We start from the raw sequence: 18725 nt of genomic DNA, 5'->3' as shown, positions 1-18725 counted from the left end.
AACTCACATCTGTCATGGATATCACTCACCCAATCCACGTCTACTAGCATAGCATGGCATAATAAGCAAACGTAGAAGTAACTCCCAAAGGTTTGGTAATAAACAGGTAATAGGTACTACCTCAACTACTTCCCATCCCACAATTTAATTAGATCCTAATCATGCAATGTGTGAGGATTTATCTAATGCAATAAAACTGGGTAGTAGGAAAGGTATGATCAATGTGTTACTTGCCTTGCTGATGATCCGGAAAACCTAGCGATTCGAAGTAACAAGCGGCGCACTCCGGGTATTCTATCGCAGACAAACAAACAAGCATACAATAAGTACTCATCTAATGCACGGGTAAAACTCAAATAAGAGATCTAACCAGAAGGTTCAACTTAAGAACTCCGGTTGGCAAAAAGAATCAAATCGAACGAAGCAAAGAAAGTCAAACGGCGAAAGAAAACAACTTCGTTCTACTAATATGGATCTAGGGCAAATTTTATAGTAGCAAAATCTTGTTTAAGTTGGTTAAACGGATAGAGGGTTTCGAGACGAAACTCCAGGCGCTTGAATCGCCTGATTCCGATAAACGAGCGAAAAGTTATACTAAAACGAAAATCGAATCAGGAATTGCGATCAGAAAAATCGCGGATTTAATCTGAGAAAAAGAAAAACGACGAACGTTCGCTAGAACGAACGAACAGACGAACGCTCGCTATTTAAATAAACCGGAAAAACCGATCTATTTAAAAAACTAGATCTAAAAAAACCGACGAAAAAACCGACGGTAAACCGATCTGTTTTCTAAAAAAATCGGGCACGGATTTCGAGGCGGCGGCGAACCTCGGCGAGCGTGCGGGCGGGGCAGCGCGTGGGCGGCGGCGGCGGGCGGCGAGCGGCGCGGGCGGGGCGGCGGCTCCTGCGGGGCAGGCGGCGACGGCGGGGTCGGGCGGCTAGGGCGGCTCGGGGCTAGGGTTCCCCCGGGGCTGGGCCGGCTTATAAAGCCACCTCGGGCCAGAGTCCTAGCCGGACACGGCCCGTAGGTCGGTTCGTTTTTTTTAATGCGTAGAAGAAAAATAAAAAGAAATGCTAAACGGACTCCAAAAATTCCGAAATAAATTTTCACGGGCTTCTAAAATCAAGCCGCACAAGGTGAACATTTATTTGGGACCAAAATGCAATTTTGAAAAACGCACATTTTTCCTAAATTCAAAAAAACACCGAAAAACTCCAAAATAAAATCTTATTTGATTTTATTATTTGATCCTCAATATTTCTTTATTTTGGGAAAGTCATTTTATTCCCTCTCTCATATTTTTGTAATAGAAATAATTGATGATAAAATAAATAAAATCAAATGATCCTATTCTCAAAATTTGAGAAAACTCAAATATGAAAATAACGAAACCCCCAACTCTCTCCGTGGGTCCTTGAGTTGCTTAGGATTTCTAGGATCAACCAAAATGCAAAATAAAATATGATATGCATAGATGATCTAATGTATAACATTCCAAATTGAAAATTTGGGATGTTACATCACCACCAGTGCTTTTGGCAGCCCAAGACCACCTTTGGTCAGGATAACTTGTACTAGATGTTCCCCTTCAGAATGGCCAATTGTTGGTGCCCTTCCCGCTCATTATTTGGGGAGAGGCCCAGGGCCTCTATAAATAGAGCTAGCCACCACAGAGTGAGGGGAGACGGAGAGACGGAGAGAGATCGACACACCTAGACATCTAGAGATCTGATAGAGCCCTAGCAGAGAGAGAGAGAGAGAGAGAGAGAGCGGCGACTGAACTCACCCAAGTAGTTCACCGTACCAGCTCAAGAACACCTCTCGCGAGGCTCTTCTTCCCTTACTATTCATCATCATCCCCTGAGGCAATCCACCACACCACACACTGGAGTAGGGTATTACACCACAACGGTGGCCCGAACCAGTATAAACCTCGTATCCCTTGTGTTGTTTGTTGCTTCCAGCTTAGATCACGCGAGGAGATCGGACATAGATCGGTAGGGGAGAGATCTCCGCGCGCACCCCAGTGTTCGAACCTCAAGGGTCTGCCGGAACCCGAAATCCGACAGATGCCTCTGTTGGGGAACGTAGTAATTTCAAAAATTTCCTACGCACACGCAAAATCATGGTGATGCATAGCAACGAGAGGGGAGAGTATTGTCTATGTACCCTCATAGACCGTAAGCGGAAGCGTTATGACAATGCGGATGATGTAGTCATACGTCTTCACGATTGACTGATCCTAGTACCAAAAGTACGGCACCTCTGTGATCTTCACACGTTCAACTCGGTGACATCCCACGAACTCACGATCCAGCTGAGTGTCGAGGGACAGCTTCGTCAACATGACGGCGTGATGAAGGTGATGATGATGCTACCAGAATAGGGCTTCGCCTAAGCACCGCTATGATATGACTGAGTCGATTATGGTGGAGGGGGGCACCGCACACAGCTGGAAACAATCAACTTGTGTGTCCTAGGGTGCCCCCCTGCCCCGTATATAAAGGAGCAAGGGGGAGGCCGGCCGGCCCTTGGGGCACGCCAAGAGAGGAGGAGTCCTCCTCCTAGTAGGAGTAGGACTCCCCTTTCCTACTCCTACTAGGAGGGGGAAAGGAAGGAGGAGAGGGAGAAGGAAAGGGGGGCGCCGCCCCCCTTCCCTAGTCCAATTCGGACCAGAGGGGGATGGGGCGCGCGGCCTGCCCTAGCCAGCCCTCTCTCTCCACTAAGGCCCATGTGGCCCATTAGTTCTCCCGGGGGTTCCGGTAACCCTCCGGTACTCCGGTTTTCTCTGAAATCACCCGGAACACTTTTGGTGTCTGAATATAGCCGTCCAATATATTAATCTTTATGTCTCGACCATTTTGAGACTCCTCGTCATATCCGTGATCACATCCGGGACTCTGAACTACCTTCGGTACATCAAAAACACATAAACTCATAATACTGATTGTCACCGAACGTTAAGCGTGCAGACCCTACGGGTTCGAGAATTATGTAGACATGACCGAGACACGTCTCCGGTCAATAACCAATAGCGGAACCTGGATGTTCATATTGGCTCCCACATATTCTACGAAGATCTTTATCGGTCAAACCGCATAATGATATACGTTGTTCCCTTTGTCATCGGTATGTTACTTGCCCGAGATTTGATTGTCGGTATCTCAATACCAAGTTCAATCTCATTACCAGCAAGTCTCTTTACTCGTTCTGTAATGCATCATCCCATAACTAACTCATTAGTCACATTGCTTGCAAGGCTTATAGTGATGTGCATTACCGAGAGGGCCCAGAGATACCTCTCGGACAATCGGAGTGACGAATCCTAATCTCGATCTATGCCAACTCAACAAACACCATTGGAGACACCTTTAGAGCACCTCCATAATCACCCAGTTATGTTGTGAGGTTTGGTAGCACGCAACATGTTCCTCCGGTATTCGGGAGTTGCATGATCTCATAGTCATAGGAACATGTATAAGTTATGGAGAAAGCAATAGAAACAAACTAAACGATCATCGTGCTAAGCTAACGGAATGGTTCAAGTCAATCACATCTTTCTCTAATGATGTGACCCCGTTAACAAATGACAACTCATGTCTATGGTTAGGAAAACATAACCATCTTTGATTCAACGAGCTAGTCAAGTAGAGGCATAGTAGTGACACTCGGTTTGTCTATGTATTCACACATGTACTAAGTTTCCGGTTAATACAATTCTAGCATGAATAATAAACATTTATCATGATATAAGGAAATATAAATAGAACTTTATTATTGCCTCTAGGGCATATTTCCTTCACTTTACTAGTAGCTTCCCCTTGTCGGAGTTATCATCTGTCACCTTGTTAGTGGGATCGACCACTTCCAACGGTGCGGTGGATAATATAAGACCATCAAGAAAATTCTTAAGCATGCCTTTGACCTCGGCCATCATGGAGGTTTTCAATGTGTCCAAGGCCACATTGAACTCCTCACAAGAGACCGAGGGTCCCCCATCGGCCGTAGATGAGGACGGACTCGCACCGGAGTGCTCCTCCCTACCGTCTACGGTGTCAACCATACTCTTCGGACGGCAAAGTCCTTAATAAAGAGACGAGGCTCTGATACTAATTGAAAGGATCGATATAGTTGACTAGAGGGAGGTGAATAGGCAACTAACAATTTTTAGCTTTTCTTTACCAAATTAAACTTTGCATCAAACTAGGTTGTCTAGATATGCAACTAGGTGAGAAACCTATATGATGCAACAACAACAAGCACACAAGCAAGCAAGGGATACAACTAAATATAAGCTTGCACAAGTAAAGGTAAGAGATAACCATAAGTGGAGCCGGTGGAGATGAGGGTGTATTACCGAAGTTCCTTCCCTTTGAGAGGAAGTATGTCTCTGTTGGAGCGGTGTGGAGGCACAATGATCCCCAAGAATCCACTAGGGCCACCGTATTCTCCTCAGGCCCTCACACAATGCGAGATGTCGTGATTCCACTATTGGTGACCTTGAAGGCCACAACCGAACCTTTACAAACAAGGTTGGGGCTCTCTCCACAACCGAATTGGAGGCTCCCAACGAAACCACGGAGCTTCACCACAATGGAATGTGGCTCCTGAGGGAGTCCTGGACTAAGGGGTCCTCGGGCATCCCGCCTGTTGGACATGGGCCGGACTATTGGGCCATGAAGATACAAGATAGAAGACTTTCTCCCGTGTCCGGATAGGACTCTCCTTTGCGTGGATGGAAAGCTAGGAGGCCAGATGTACTATTTTCTTTCTATGTAACCGACTTTGTACAACCCTAGTCCCCTCTGGTGTCTATATAAACTGGAGGGTTTATTTCATAGGGACAATCATAATCAGATGGGCTAGACTTCTAGGGTTTTAGCCATTACGATCTCGTGGTAGATCAACTCTTGTAACCCCCATACTCATCAATATTAATCTAGCAGGACGTATGGTTTTACCTCCATCGAGAGGGCCCGAACCTGGGTAAACATTGTGTTCCCTGTCTCCTGTTACCATCAACCTCAGATGCACAGTTCAGGACCCCCTACCCGAGATCCGCCGATTTTGATACCGACATTGGTGCTTTCATTAAGAGTTCCGCTGTGTCGTCATCAGGAGGTTCGATGGCCCCGTCAATCATCTACAACAACATTGTGAGAAACCTTCCTCCCCAGACAGATCTTTGTATTCGGCGGCTTCGCACTGCGGGCCAACTTGTGTGGCCATATAGAGCAGATCGATAACTACGCCCCTGGCTGTCAGGTTCGATATGGAAGCTTGAACTACGTCGCGGATATCCGCGGAGACTTGATCTTTGACGGATTCGAGACCATGGAAACCGCTTCATGCCACCACGATGAACATGACTTAAATCTGTCATTGGGCCATGCCCAGGGGATAGCGCCTGTAACTGCTCCGGCCCTGGATCCAGAGCAGATTGCACCATCCGAGGACGGGAGGCTCAAACCCGCCACGGAAATCGCAGACTCAGCGGCGTCAGAGCCGCACACCGACCCAACCTCGAGTGGGATCCGTGTCACCGGAACCCCAGACCCGTTTCCGTCTACAAGTTCTGAACCATGTGCGTCCGCGCACGACGAGCTTGATCAGGCATCGATCATCGAATTCAGCTCCGCGGGCATCTTTCGGCACTCGCCTTTAGGCGACGTGCTAAACTCATTAAAAACACTCTCCTTAGTGGGGGACTCTCAGCCGAATTATATCTGGTTTGAACTGGGGGCTGACAACGGAGATTTCCGCTTCCCACCCCCACCCACTTAATAGCCATTGTCGAAGACTTAATCGACATGCTCGATTATGGCTCCGAAGACATCCACGGTATGGACGACGATGCTGGAGAGGAGCAGGCCGAAAACCCACCGTTCACCAGACGATGGACGGCCACCTCCTCATACGATGTACACATGGTAGATGCGCCAAAAGAGAATAGTTGCGATGACAAGGAAGATCCAGTTGAGGATAAACCTCCTGAGATACAACCAAAACACCGGCGTAAGTGGCGCCGCTCTAAATCATGTCGCAGCAAAGACAGCAACACCGACACAAGAGAAGATAAAACTCCGAATGGTGCCAAAGACAATGAAGACCCCATTGAGACAACTTCCAAACAAGATGAACGGGAAGATGGGCGAGTCAGCCCTGATGAACAGGTCGCGCATGAAGACTCGGAGGACATTCATTATCTTCCACTCCCCGAGGATGAGGTAAGCCTCTGCAACGAGGATTTTATGGTGCCTGAGGAACCTCTCAAGCAGGAGCGCTTCAAGCGCTGACTAATAGCCACTGCAAGGAGCCTGAAAAAGAAGCAGCAACAGCTTCAAGCTGATCAAGACCAGCTCAATGATAGATGGACTAATGTCCTGGAAGCCGAGGAGTACGGCCTCAAGCGACCACTCAAAAGTTACCCGAAGTCCAAATTACTACCTCAATTCGATGATGAGGCATTGGAGCTCGTGCCATCAGTGCACAATGCGGCTGACCGACCACCACGTGGTCAGGACAAAGCGGCAACCCAAGCCGAACACAAGCCCGTACCACCTCGCCGTAAAGACAGAGACAAAACTGCTCAGGGATACACATATGATCTCCGGTAGGGCCTGAAGAATAAAGCAGGTCCGGCCAGATCGATCTATGGATCACGGGGGTGTGCCCCGACGCGCGATGACGGCTATCGAGCCGAACATGGCAAGCATAGTTACGTCTAAGCCGAAAATCGCAGACGGACTCCATCCGAAATACGTCGCGACCTGGCCCGATATAGAGGCGCCGCAGACCCCCTCTGCTTCACTAATGAAGTAATGGAACATGAATTCCCAGAAGGGTTCAAACCCGTGAATATCGAATCATATGTTGGAACCACAGATCCTGCGGTATGGATTGAAGACTTTATCCTCCATATTCACATGGCGCGCGGCGATGATCTTCATGCCATCAAATGCCTCCCCTAAAACTCAAGGGGCCAGCCCGACACTGGCTGAACAGCCTGCCTGAAAACTCCATTGGCAGCTGGGAGGACTTGGAAGAAGCCTTCCTTGACAACTTCCAAGGTACATATGTTCGACCTCTGGATGCCGACGACTTAAGTCACATAATCCAACAGCCCGGAGAGTCAGCCAGGAAATTCTGGACTAGATTCTTAACCAAAAAGAACCAGATCATTGACTGTCCAGACGTCGAAGCCCTAGCGGCATTTAAACATAGCATCCGGGACGAATGGCTCGCCCGACACCTCGGCCAAGAAAAGCCGAATTCCATGACAGCCATCACGGCACTCATGACCCACTTTTGCACGAACGAAGATAGCTGGCTAGCCCGTAGTAATAACAATACAAACGAACCTGGCACTTCAGAAGCCAGAAATAGCAACCGCAAGCCCCGACACAACAGACATAAACGTCGAAGCAACGGTGATAATACCGATGACATGGCGGTCAACGCCGAATTCAGTGGCTCCAAGTCCGGTCAGCGGAAGAAGCCATATAAAAGAAATAATCGGGGCCCTTCCATCCTGGACCGCATACTCGATCGCCCATGTCAGATCCATGGCACCCCTGATAAACCAGCCAATCATACCCACGGGAGTTGTTGGGTGTTCAAACAGGCCGGCAAGTTAAATGCCGAAGACAAGGAGAAGGGGTCGCAAAGCGAGAACGACGATGAGGAGCCCCGTCCACCAAACACAGGGGGACAGAAGAAGTTTCCCCCTCAAATCAAAAGGGTGAACATGATATACGCCACCCATATCCCCAAGAGGGAGCGCAAATGCGCAATCAGGGACGTCTATGCGATAGAGCCAATCGCCCCAAAATTCAACCCATGGTCATCATGCGCGATCAGTTTCGATCGTAGGGATCATCCGACCAGTATCCGTCATGGCGGGGCAGCCGCACTGGTCCTCGACCCCATAATTGATGGATTTCACCTCACACGAGTCCTCATGGACGGTGGCAGCAGCCTCAACCTGCTTTACCAGCATACAGTGTGCAAAATGGGCATCGATCCATCAAGGATCAAGCCCACCAACACTACCTTTAAAGGAGTTATACCAGGTGTAGAGGCCCGTTGCTCGGGCTCAATCACATTGGAGGTTGTCTTTGGATCTTCGGACAACTTCCGAAGCGAGGAGTTAATCTTCGATATCGTCCCCTTCCAAAGTGGCTATCACGCACTGCTCGGACGAACTGCGTTTGCCCGATTCAATGTGGTGCCGCACTATGCTTATCTCAAGCTCAAGATGCCCGGACCACACGGTGTCATAACAGTCAATGGAAATACGGAGCACTCCCTCTGTACCGAGGAGGACACCCCTGCCCTAGCAGCAGAAGTACAGAGTGGCCTCCGCAAGCAGAACCTTAATTCGGCAGCCATACTCCCGGACACTGTCAAACGAGTCTGGACTACCATGCGCCAGGGCAGCCTAGCTCGTCAAGATCTCAACTAGCAATTCAGCCTCCATCCCAGACCACACCAAGTGGCGGCATTCGCGCCACGCGTACATAACTACGCACTCAAAACACCATGGGCATAGACGGAGGCATAACTAGATTGTGATCCATAATAAGGCTCGGCCTCCCCTGGACACACATACTTTCACTTTTTATTTTTTCCTCTTCAGGTTTCCTTTCCGCGGGCCCCTCTCGCCGGCCTCATAATCGGTCCTTTCGAAGGACGGACACACCAAGGTGGCAAGTAGCACAGACGTGCAGGGGAATCTCTAGATGTCCTTCTTGGCGATCACTCTACCTGTTTTCAGGACCCGTACGCAGCTCCTCCTTGGTCTTGGCATGTTAAATAGCCACTGTTGCTTCTCGCACTTTTTGTTCAAGTATGCTCTGACATATTAATTAAAATTATAATGGAAACAGTTTGCGGCCCAACATATGTGGCACTAGCTTCTTCTTTATTTTTATTTTTGCTATTTTAATTTGCATCCATACACCTTGGTACGCCGTAATCCGCCAGGGGCTTTATTGCGCCCCACACTATGGCAACAAGTCCGAACACTTTTACCGTATAGTTCGGCGTCGCGAGTTTGGCCTTATATGCATCAGCTCCGAATCATGTCTTTGGTCAATACTTGGGTTGCCCGGCTCTTGTGCTTACTACCTTACGTTCCGCTATATCGGCTAGGGGAGTAAAGGGAGAACTACCGTGATTGTGTCCGGGTTTATCCAGATGAGAACCTTAGTAGAGAAAGCCGAAAACTGACTGTCATGATGCGGCGTGAGCCGGTCAGCTCTTCGGAGGTTTCAAATCTTTAGCGATTTTACGCGCATTATGTGACGAATCGGTTCTTATCCGATCAGGTGTTTACAACACCCTAGTCTGGATACTAGGGGTTGCGCCTATATTTTCATTGTCAAACTCCTATGGCTAAGTGAGGGTAATAAATCCACATAGTCTGATTGCCTGGTTCGTTGCGCTAAACACCTCCTTTAAGGACCAAACTCTTGGATAAAGAGTGTTTAGATTCATCCCGAACACCCCCGTACTACCTACGTGGGGGCTGAAGCCGACGGCTGGCCAACTCTCAGATTTGATGAAATGGACGCACAGGAGGTAAAATTTTAAATAAACAAAACATCAAAGCATTATATTACATATCAAGCCTTGTTTTCATCATACAGGACGAGATTACATGAATGTATTCATTCAAAAATAATGTCCTTAGCACATTGCTCCGCCACAATGCGGGATCCCTTCAGAACATCTTCAAAATACCGCTCGGGTGCGCGGTGCTCCTTGCCCACGGGCGGTCCTTCAGTCGCGAGCATGACGGCATCCATCTTCGCCCATTGTATCTTGACGTGGGCGAAGGCCATCCGTGCACCTTCTATGCAGACCGACTGCTTGATGGCATCAAGCTGCGGGCAGGCATTGACCAGCCGCTTCACGAGGCCTAAGTAGCTGCCGGGTATAGCTTCTGCAGGCTACAGCCGGATTATTAAATCCTTCATGGCTAGTTCGGCCACGCTATGCAGCTCGACCAACTGTTTTAGCTAGTCGCTAAAGGGCACCAGATGTTCTGGTCCAAGGTATTGCGACCAGAACAGCTTCTTCGTTGAGCTCCCCTCTTCGACCCGGAAGAATTCCGCAGCATCGAAAACACTGCACAGCAAATCCACAAAAGCCCCTGGAGAACTCCAAATCCGGGTCAGTAAGAGCTACCTCTGGCTCACATACTTGCTTTGCATAATAAAAGCCTTACCCGCCACGATCTTCTTGGCCTCTTGGATCTCCCGGAGGGCTCCTTGGGCTTCGGCCCAGGCCTCTTGTGCTCTTTGGCGGGCCTTAGCAAATTCGGACTCTTGGTCAGCATTCTTGTGCTCCAAGGACTCACATTTCTTCACTGCGTCCTGGAGCTCCTGCTGGACCTCACCAACCCTGGCCTCATGCTTTTCTCGGGCGGCTTTTTCCTTTACCGCTCTCTCCTCAGCCTTGGCCAGTGCCTTCTTGAGGGCCTCTACCTCGGTCACCGCCCCTAATAAATGTCATGGCACTATGATCAGCTTACATCATTCACCCCTTCCGGACATACACAAGATCATTGCATACCTTGGGCATCCTCCAGCTGCTTTTTCGCACGGCCGAGCTCTTCCTCCGTCCGTTCCAGCCTCTGCTTCAGCCGCAGACTTCGGCAGCATGAGAAGTCGCGGCCAGTAGCGGCGCCTACTTATTCACAAAGACATATATTATTAGTCTCCTGCGAAAAACTGTTTGATCCTCTGGTCGGCTTTTCTTTCCGAACACCAGACAGAGTCTCAGGGGCTACTGTCTATACTGTAAGTTTCTCTTCACATAAATGCAGTGCTTACCTCAAAGCCTATTAGAAGGCTCGCGCAGGCTTTGGTCAGTCCGCTCTTCGCAGACTGAATCTTCTCAATCACCGCACCCATGAGGGTATGGTGTTCCTCAACGATGGAAGCGCTTCGCAGTGCCTCCAGTAGAGTATTCGGCGCCTCTAGTTGGACAGAGGTCACCGGCGGAATGGGCACACCTCCTTCCGATGAAGGAGGCTGCTTGCCGGATTCCGGAGCCGTATAGGTCTCCGGGACCGTATTCGGCTGGGGGCCGAATTGGACATGGCCCCCATCGCCAGTCACCATGGGGATCTGCTCCCCCATGTGTCCGGCGGCCGAGGTCTCACCCTCTGGCGCCGTCTTGACGGCATCCTGCGTCTCTCCCTGACCGGGGGTCCTTCGGGACAACACCTCAGCATCGTCCATAGCCTTGGGAGAGGAGGCCATTGGAAGGGACCCGCTATCTATCACCTTCGGGTCCAGCGGGTTCCCCGAAGACGAGGATCGCTCGAGGGCGGAACGAGCCGGACTGCACATGCATGATTCAACATGATAGAATTATGAAGTGAAAGAGGAGGATATATGAATGCATCAGGGTCTTCGGATACTCACGATTCGGCCAGGGGCTTATTTCGAGGGTGCCGCTCTGGGCTGCTATCGACGTCCCACGAGGAGCTATCCGCGAAGGAAGCCTTTCCCTTCTTGGACGCCTCCGCTTCCAGATATGTGGAGGCCGCCCTCTTCTTTTCCCCCTTGGGGAGGGGGAAGTTGCTTTCTTCCTCCTCTTCCTCCTCCTCATCGTCTTTAGAGGCGGAGTGAGTTTGGGCGTCTTCTGGTCCCCTTGGCCTTCTTCTCTGGCACCACGTAGGGTGCCGGAACCAACATCTTCGTCAAAAGCGGGATGGCTGGTTCCTCGGGCAGTGGAGCCGAACACCATCCAACCCTGAAAAGGCAAAATAGGGAAGTTGGGACATCATCCTTGAGAAAGCCAGAAAGGGATACGCCTTGAAGCATGGAAAACTTACCGAACTGGCGGGATGGGCCAGAGCATGCCCGCAGTCCTCGGTTGTCTTCGGCCACGTCTCGTTGGCCTTGAAGAGCACCTTTCAGATGTCTTCATGCGTAGTTCCGAAGAATTGTCGTAGGGTCTTGTGCTTGGCCGGATTGAACTCCCATAGGTGGCAAGCCCAGTTCTGGCATGGAAGGATCCGACGAATTAGCATCACCTAAATCACATCGACGAGCTTGACATTCTCGTCCATCATGCTCCTGATGCGCGTCTGAAGCGTAGTCAACTTGTCTGACGAAGACCAATCCAGGCCCTTCTCCTGCCAGGAGGTAACCCACATTGGGGCCCCGGACTTGAATTCGGGAGCCGCGGCCCAGGCAGCGTCGCGGGGCTCAGTAACTTAGAACCACAGCTTCTGCCACCACTTGACGGTCTCCACGAAGGTGCCTTTGGGCCACAAGACGTTGGACATTTTTTTCTCACCATGGCGCCTCCGCATTCTGCGTGTTCACCGCCCACCTGTTGGGGAACATAGTAATTTCAAAAAAATTCCTACGCACATGCAAGATCATGGTGATGCATAGCAACGAGAGGGGAGAGTGTTGTCTATGTACCCTCGTAGACCATAAGCGGAAGCGTTATGATAACGCGATTGATGTAGTCGTACGTCTTCACGATCGACCGATCCTCAGTACTGAATGTACGGCACCTCCGCGTTCAGCACACGTTCAACTCGGTGATGTCCCGCGAACTCACGATCCAGTAGAGCTTCGTCACCACGACGGCGTGGTGATGGTGTTGATGAAGCTACCGACGCAGGGCTTCGCCTAAGCACCGCTACGATATGACCGAGGTGGATTATGGTGGAGGGGGGCACCGCACACGGCTAAGAGATCAGTGATCAATTGTTGTGTCTCCAAGGGGTGCCCCCCTCCCCGTATATAAAGGAGTGGAGGAGGGGGAGGGGCCGGCCTCCTATGGCACGCCCTATGAGGAGTCCTACTCCCATCGGGAGTAGGACTCCCCCTTCCAAGTAGGAGTAGGAGAGGAGAAGGAAGGGAGAGAAGGAGAGAAAGAAAGGGGGGCGCCGCCCCCCTCCTTGTCCAATTCGGACTAGATGGGGAGGGGGCGTGCGGCTGCCCAGGTCGGCCCCTCCTCTTCTCCCACTAGGGCCCATTAGGCCCAATATACTCCCCGAGGGTTCCGGTAACCCCCCGGTACTCCGGTATATGTCTGAAACCTCCCGAAACACTTCTGGTGTCCGAAGATAGTCGTCCAATATATCGATCTTTACATCTCGACCTTTTCGAGACTCCTCGTCATATCCGTGATCATATCCGGGACTCTGAACTACCTTCGGTACATCAAAAGACAAAAACTCATAATACTGATCGTCACAGAACTTTAAGCATGCGGACCCTACGGGTTCGAGAACTATGTAGACATCAGCGAGACACGTCTCCGGTCAATAACCAATAGCGGAACCTGGATGCTCATATTGGTTCCTACATATTCTACAAAGATCCTTATCGGTCAAACCGCATAACAACATACGCTGTTCCCTTTGTCATCGGTATGTTACTTGCCCGAGATTTGATCGTCGGTATCTTAATACCTAGTTCAATCTCGTTACTGGCAAGTCTCTTTACTCGTTCCGTAATGCATCATCCCGTAACTAACTCATTAGTCACATTGCTTGCAAGGCTTATAGTGATGTGCATTACTGAGAGGGCCCAGAGATACCTCTCCGACAATCGGAGTGACAAATCCTATTCTCGATCTATGCCAACTCAACGAACACCATCAGGGACACCTGTAGAGCACCTTTATAATCACCCAGTTGCGTTGTGATGTTTGGTAGCACACAAAGTGTTCCTCCGGTATTCGAGAGTTACATAATCTCATAGTCATAGGAACATATATAAGTCATGAAGAAAGCAATAGCAACATACTTAACGATCAAGTGCTAAGCTAACGGAATGGGTCATGTCAATCACAGCATTCTCCTAATGATGTGATCCCGTTAACCAAATGACAACTCATGTCTATGGCTAGGAAACTCAACCATCTTTGATCAACGAGCTAGTCAAGTAGAGGCATACTAGTGACACTATGTTTGTCTATGTATTCACACATGTATTATGTTTTCGGTTAATACAATTCTAGCATGAATAATAAACATTTATCATGATATGAGGAAATAAATAATAACTTTATTATTGCCTCTAAGGCATATTTCCTTCAGTCTCCCACTTGCACTAGAGTCAATAATCTAGATTACACAGTAATGATTCTAACACCCATGGAGTCTTGGTGCTGATCATGTTTTGCTCGTGGAAGAGGCTTAGTCAACGGGCCTGCAACATTCAGATCCGTATGTATCTTGCAAATCTCTATGTCTCCCACCTGGACTTGATCGCAGATGGAATTGAAGCGTCTCTTGATGTGTTTGGTTCTCTTGTGAAATCTAGATTCCTTTGCCAAGGCAATTGCACCAGTATTGTCACAACAGATTTTCATTGGACCCGATGCACTAGGTATGATACCTAGATCGGATATGAACTCCTTCATCCAGCCTCCTTCATTTGCTGCTTCCGAAGCAGCTATGTACTCCGCTTCAAACGTAGATCCCGCCACGACGCTTTGTTTAGAACTGCACCAACTGACAGCTCCACCGTTCAATATAAACACGTATCCGGTTTGCGATTTAGAATCGTCCAGACCAGTGTCAAAGCTTGCATCGACGTAACCATTTGCGACGAGCTCTTTGTCACCTCCATAAATGAGAAACATATCCTTAGTCCTTTTCAGGTATTTCAGGATGTTCTTGACCGTTGTCCAGTGATCCACTCCTAGATTACTTTGGTACCTCCCTTCTAAACTAATAGCAAGGCACACATTAGGTCTGGTACACATCACTGCATACATGATAGAGCCTATGGCTGAAGATAGGGAACACTTTTCATTTTGTCTCTATCTTCTGCAGTGGTCGGGCATTGAGTCTTACTCAATTTCACACCTTGTAACACAGGCAAGAACCCTTTCTTTGCTTGATCCATTTTGAACTTCTTCAAAACTTTCTCAAGGTATGTGCTTTGTGAAAGTCCAATTAAGCGTCTTGATCTATCTCTATAGATCTTGATGCCCAATATATAAGCAGCTTCTCCGAGGTCTTTCATTGAAAAACTCTTATTCAAGTATCCCTTTATGATATCTAGAAATTATATATCATTTCCAATCAACAATATGTCATCCACATATAATATTAGAAATGCTACAGAGCTCCCACTCACTTTCTTGTAAATACAGGCTTCTCCAAAAGTCTGTATAAAACCATATGCTTTGATCACACTATCAAAACGTTTATTCCAACTCCGAGAGGCTTGCACCAGTCCATAAATGGATCACTGGAGATTGCACACTTTGTTAGCACCCTTTGGATCGACAAAACCTTCTGGTTGCATCATATACAACTCTTCTTCCAGAAATCCATTCAGGAATGCAGTTTTGACATCCATTTGCCAAATTTCATAATCATAAAATGCGGCACTTGCTAACATGATTCGGACAGACTTAAGCATCACTACGGGTGAGAAAGTCTCATTGTAGTCAACCCCTTGAACTTGTCGAAAACCTTTCGCAGCAAGTCGAGCTTTGTAGATAGTAACATTACCGCCAGTGTCAGTCTTCTTCTTGAAGATCCATTTATGCTCGATGGCTTGCCGATCATCGGGCAAGTCAACCAAAGTCCACACTTTGTTCTCATACATGGATCCCATCTATGATTTCATGGCCTCAAGCCATTTTGCGGAATCTGGGCTCACCATCGCTTCTTCATAGTTTGTAGGTTCACCATGGTCAAGTAACATGACTTCCAGAATAGGATTACCATACCACTCTAGTGCGGATCTTACTCTAGTTGACCTATGAGGTTCGGTAGTAACTTGATCTGAAGTTTCATGATCATCATCATTAGCTTCCTCACTAATTGGTGTATGTGTCACAGGAACCGGTTTCTGTGATGAACTACTTTCCAATAAGGGAGCAGGTATAGTTACCTCATCAAGTTCTACTTTCCTCCCACTCACTTCTTTCAAGAGAAACTCCTTCTCTAGAAAGGATCCATTCTTAGCAACAAATGTCTTTCCTTCGGATTTGTGATAGAAGGTGTACCCAATAGTTTCCTTTGGGTATCCTATCAAGACACATTTCTCCGATTTGGGTTCGAGTTTATCAGGTTGAAGTTTTTTCACATAAGCATCGCAACCCCAAACTTTAAGAAACGACAACTTTGGTTTCTTGCCAAACCACAGTTCATAAGGCGTCGTCTCAACGGATTTCGATGGTGCCCTATTTAACGTGAATGCAGCCGTCTCTAAAGCATAACCCCAAACCGATAGCGGTAAATCAGTAAGAGACATCATAGATCGCACCATATCTAGTAACTTACGATTACGACGTTCGGACACACCATTACGCTATGGTGTTCCGGGTGGCATGAGTTGCGAAACTATTCCGCATTGTTTCAAATGTAGACCAAACTCGTAACTCAAATATTTTCCTCCACGATCAGATCGTAGAAACTTTATTTTCTTGTTACGATGATTTTCCACTTCACTCTGAAATTCTTTGAACTTTTCAAATGTTTCAGACTTATGTTTCATTAAGTAGATATACCCATATCTGCTCAAATCATCTGTGATGGTGAGAAAATAACGATCCCCGCCGCGAGCCTCAATATTCAATGGACCACATACATTAGTATGTATGATTTCCAATAAATCTGTTGCTCACTCCATTGTTCCGGAGAACGACGTTTTAGTCATCTTGCCCATGAGGCATGGTTCGCAAGTACCAAGTGATTCATAATCAAGTGATTCCAAAAGTCCATCAGTATGGAGTTTCTTCATGCGCTTTACACCAATATGACCTAAACAGTAGTGCCCCAAATAAGTTGCACTATCATTATCAACTCTGCATCTTTTGGCATCAATATTATGAATATGTGTATTACTACTATCGAGATTCAACACAAATAGACCACTCTTCAAGGGTGCATGACCATAAAAGATATTACTCAGAACAACCATTATTCTCAGATTTAACTGAATAACCGTCTCGCATCAAACAAGATCCAGATATAATGTTCATGCTTAACGTTGACACCAAATAACAATTATTCAGGTCTAAAATTAATCCTGAAGGTAGATGTAGAGGTAGTGTGTCGACGGCGATCACATCGACTTTGGAACCATTTCCCACACGCATCGCCACCTCGTCCTTAGCTAATCTTCGCTCAATCCATAGTCCCCGTTTTGAGTTGCAAATATTAGCAATAGAACCAGTATCAAACACCCAGGTGCTACTGCGAGCTCTAGTAAGGTACACATCAATAACATGTATATCACATATACCTTTGTTCACCTTGCCATCCTTCTTATCCGCCAAATACTTGGGGCAGTTCCGCTTCCAGTGACCAGTCTGTTTGCAGTAGAAGCACTCAGTCTCAGGCTTAGGACCAGACTTAGGTTTCTTCTCCTGAGCAGCAACTTGTTTGCCATTCTTTTTGAAGTTCCCCTTCTTCTTCCCTTTACCTTTTTTCTTGAAACTGGTGGTCTTGTTGACCATCAACACTTGATGCTCCTTCTTGATTTCTACCTTCGCAGCCTTTAGCAATGCGAAGAGCTCGGGAATTGTCTTATCCATCCCTTGCATATTATAGTTCATCACGAAGCTCTTGTAGCTTGGTGGCAGTGATTGAAGAATTCTGTCAGTGACACTATCATCCAAAAGATTAACTCCTAGTTGAATCAAGTGATTGCAGTACCCAGACATTCTGAGTATATGTTCACTGACAGAACTATTCTCCTCCATCTTGCAGTTGTAGAACTTATTGGAGGCTTCATATCTCTCAATCTGGGCATTTGCTTGAAATATTAACTTCAACTCCTGGAACATCGCATATGCTCCATGACGTTCAAAACATCGTTGAAGTCCCGGTTCTAAGTCGTAAAGCATGGCACACTGAACTATCGAGTAGTCATCAACACGCGACTGCCAGGCATTCACAATGTCTGCAGTTGCCGGCGCAGGTGGTACACCTAGCGGTGCTTCCAGGACGTAATTCTTCTATGCAGCAATGAGGATAATCCTCAAGTTACAGACCCATTCCGTGTAATTGCTACCATCATCTTTCAACTTTGCTTTCTCAAGGAACGCATTAAAATTTAACGGAACAACATCACAGGCCATCTATCTACAGCAACATAGACAAGCAAAATACTATCATGTACTAAGTACAAGATAAATTTAAGTTCAATTAATCATATTATTTAAGAACTCCCACTTAGATAGACATCCCTCTAATCATCTAATGATCATGTGATCCAAATCAACTAAACCATAACTGATCATCACGTGAAATGGAGTAGTTTTCAATGGTGAACATCACTATGTTGATCATATCTACTATATGATTCACGCTTGACCTTTCGGTCTCAGTGTTCCGAGGCCATATCTTTATATGCTAGGCTCGTCAAGTTTAACTCGAGTATTCTGCATGCGCAAAACTGGCTTGCACCCATTGTACAAGAACGTTGGGCTTATCACACCCGATCATCACGTGGTATCTCAGCACGACGAACTTTTTCAATGGTGCATACTCAGGGAGAACACTTGTACCTTGAAATTTTCAGTGAGAGATCATCTTATAATGCTACCGGCAATCAAAGCAGAATAAGATGCATAAAGGATAAACATCGCATGCAATCAATATAAGTGATATAATATGGCCATCATCATCTTGTGCCTTTGATCTCCATCTCCAAAGCACCGTCATGATCACCATCGTCACCGGCGCGACACCTTGATCTCCATTGTAGCATCATTG

Source organism: Triticum urartu, chromosome 4 (assembly GCF_003073215.2).
Source record: "Triticum urartu cultivar G1812 chromosome 4, Tu2.1, whole genome shotgun sequence".
NCBI lineage: Eukaryota > Viridiplantae > Streptophyta > Magnoliopsida > Poales > Poaceae > Triticum > Triticum urartu.
The sequence above is the reverse complement of the archived record's forward strand: the minus strand, read 5'-3'. Positions refer to the sequence as shown.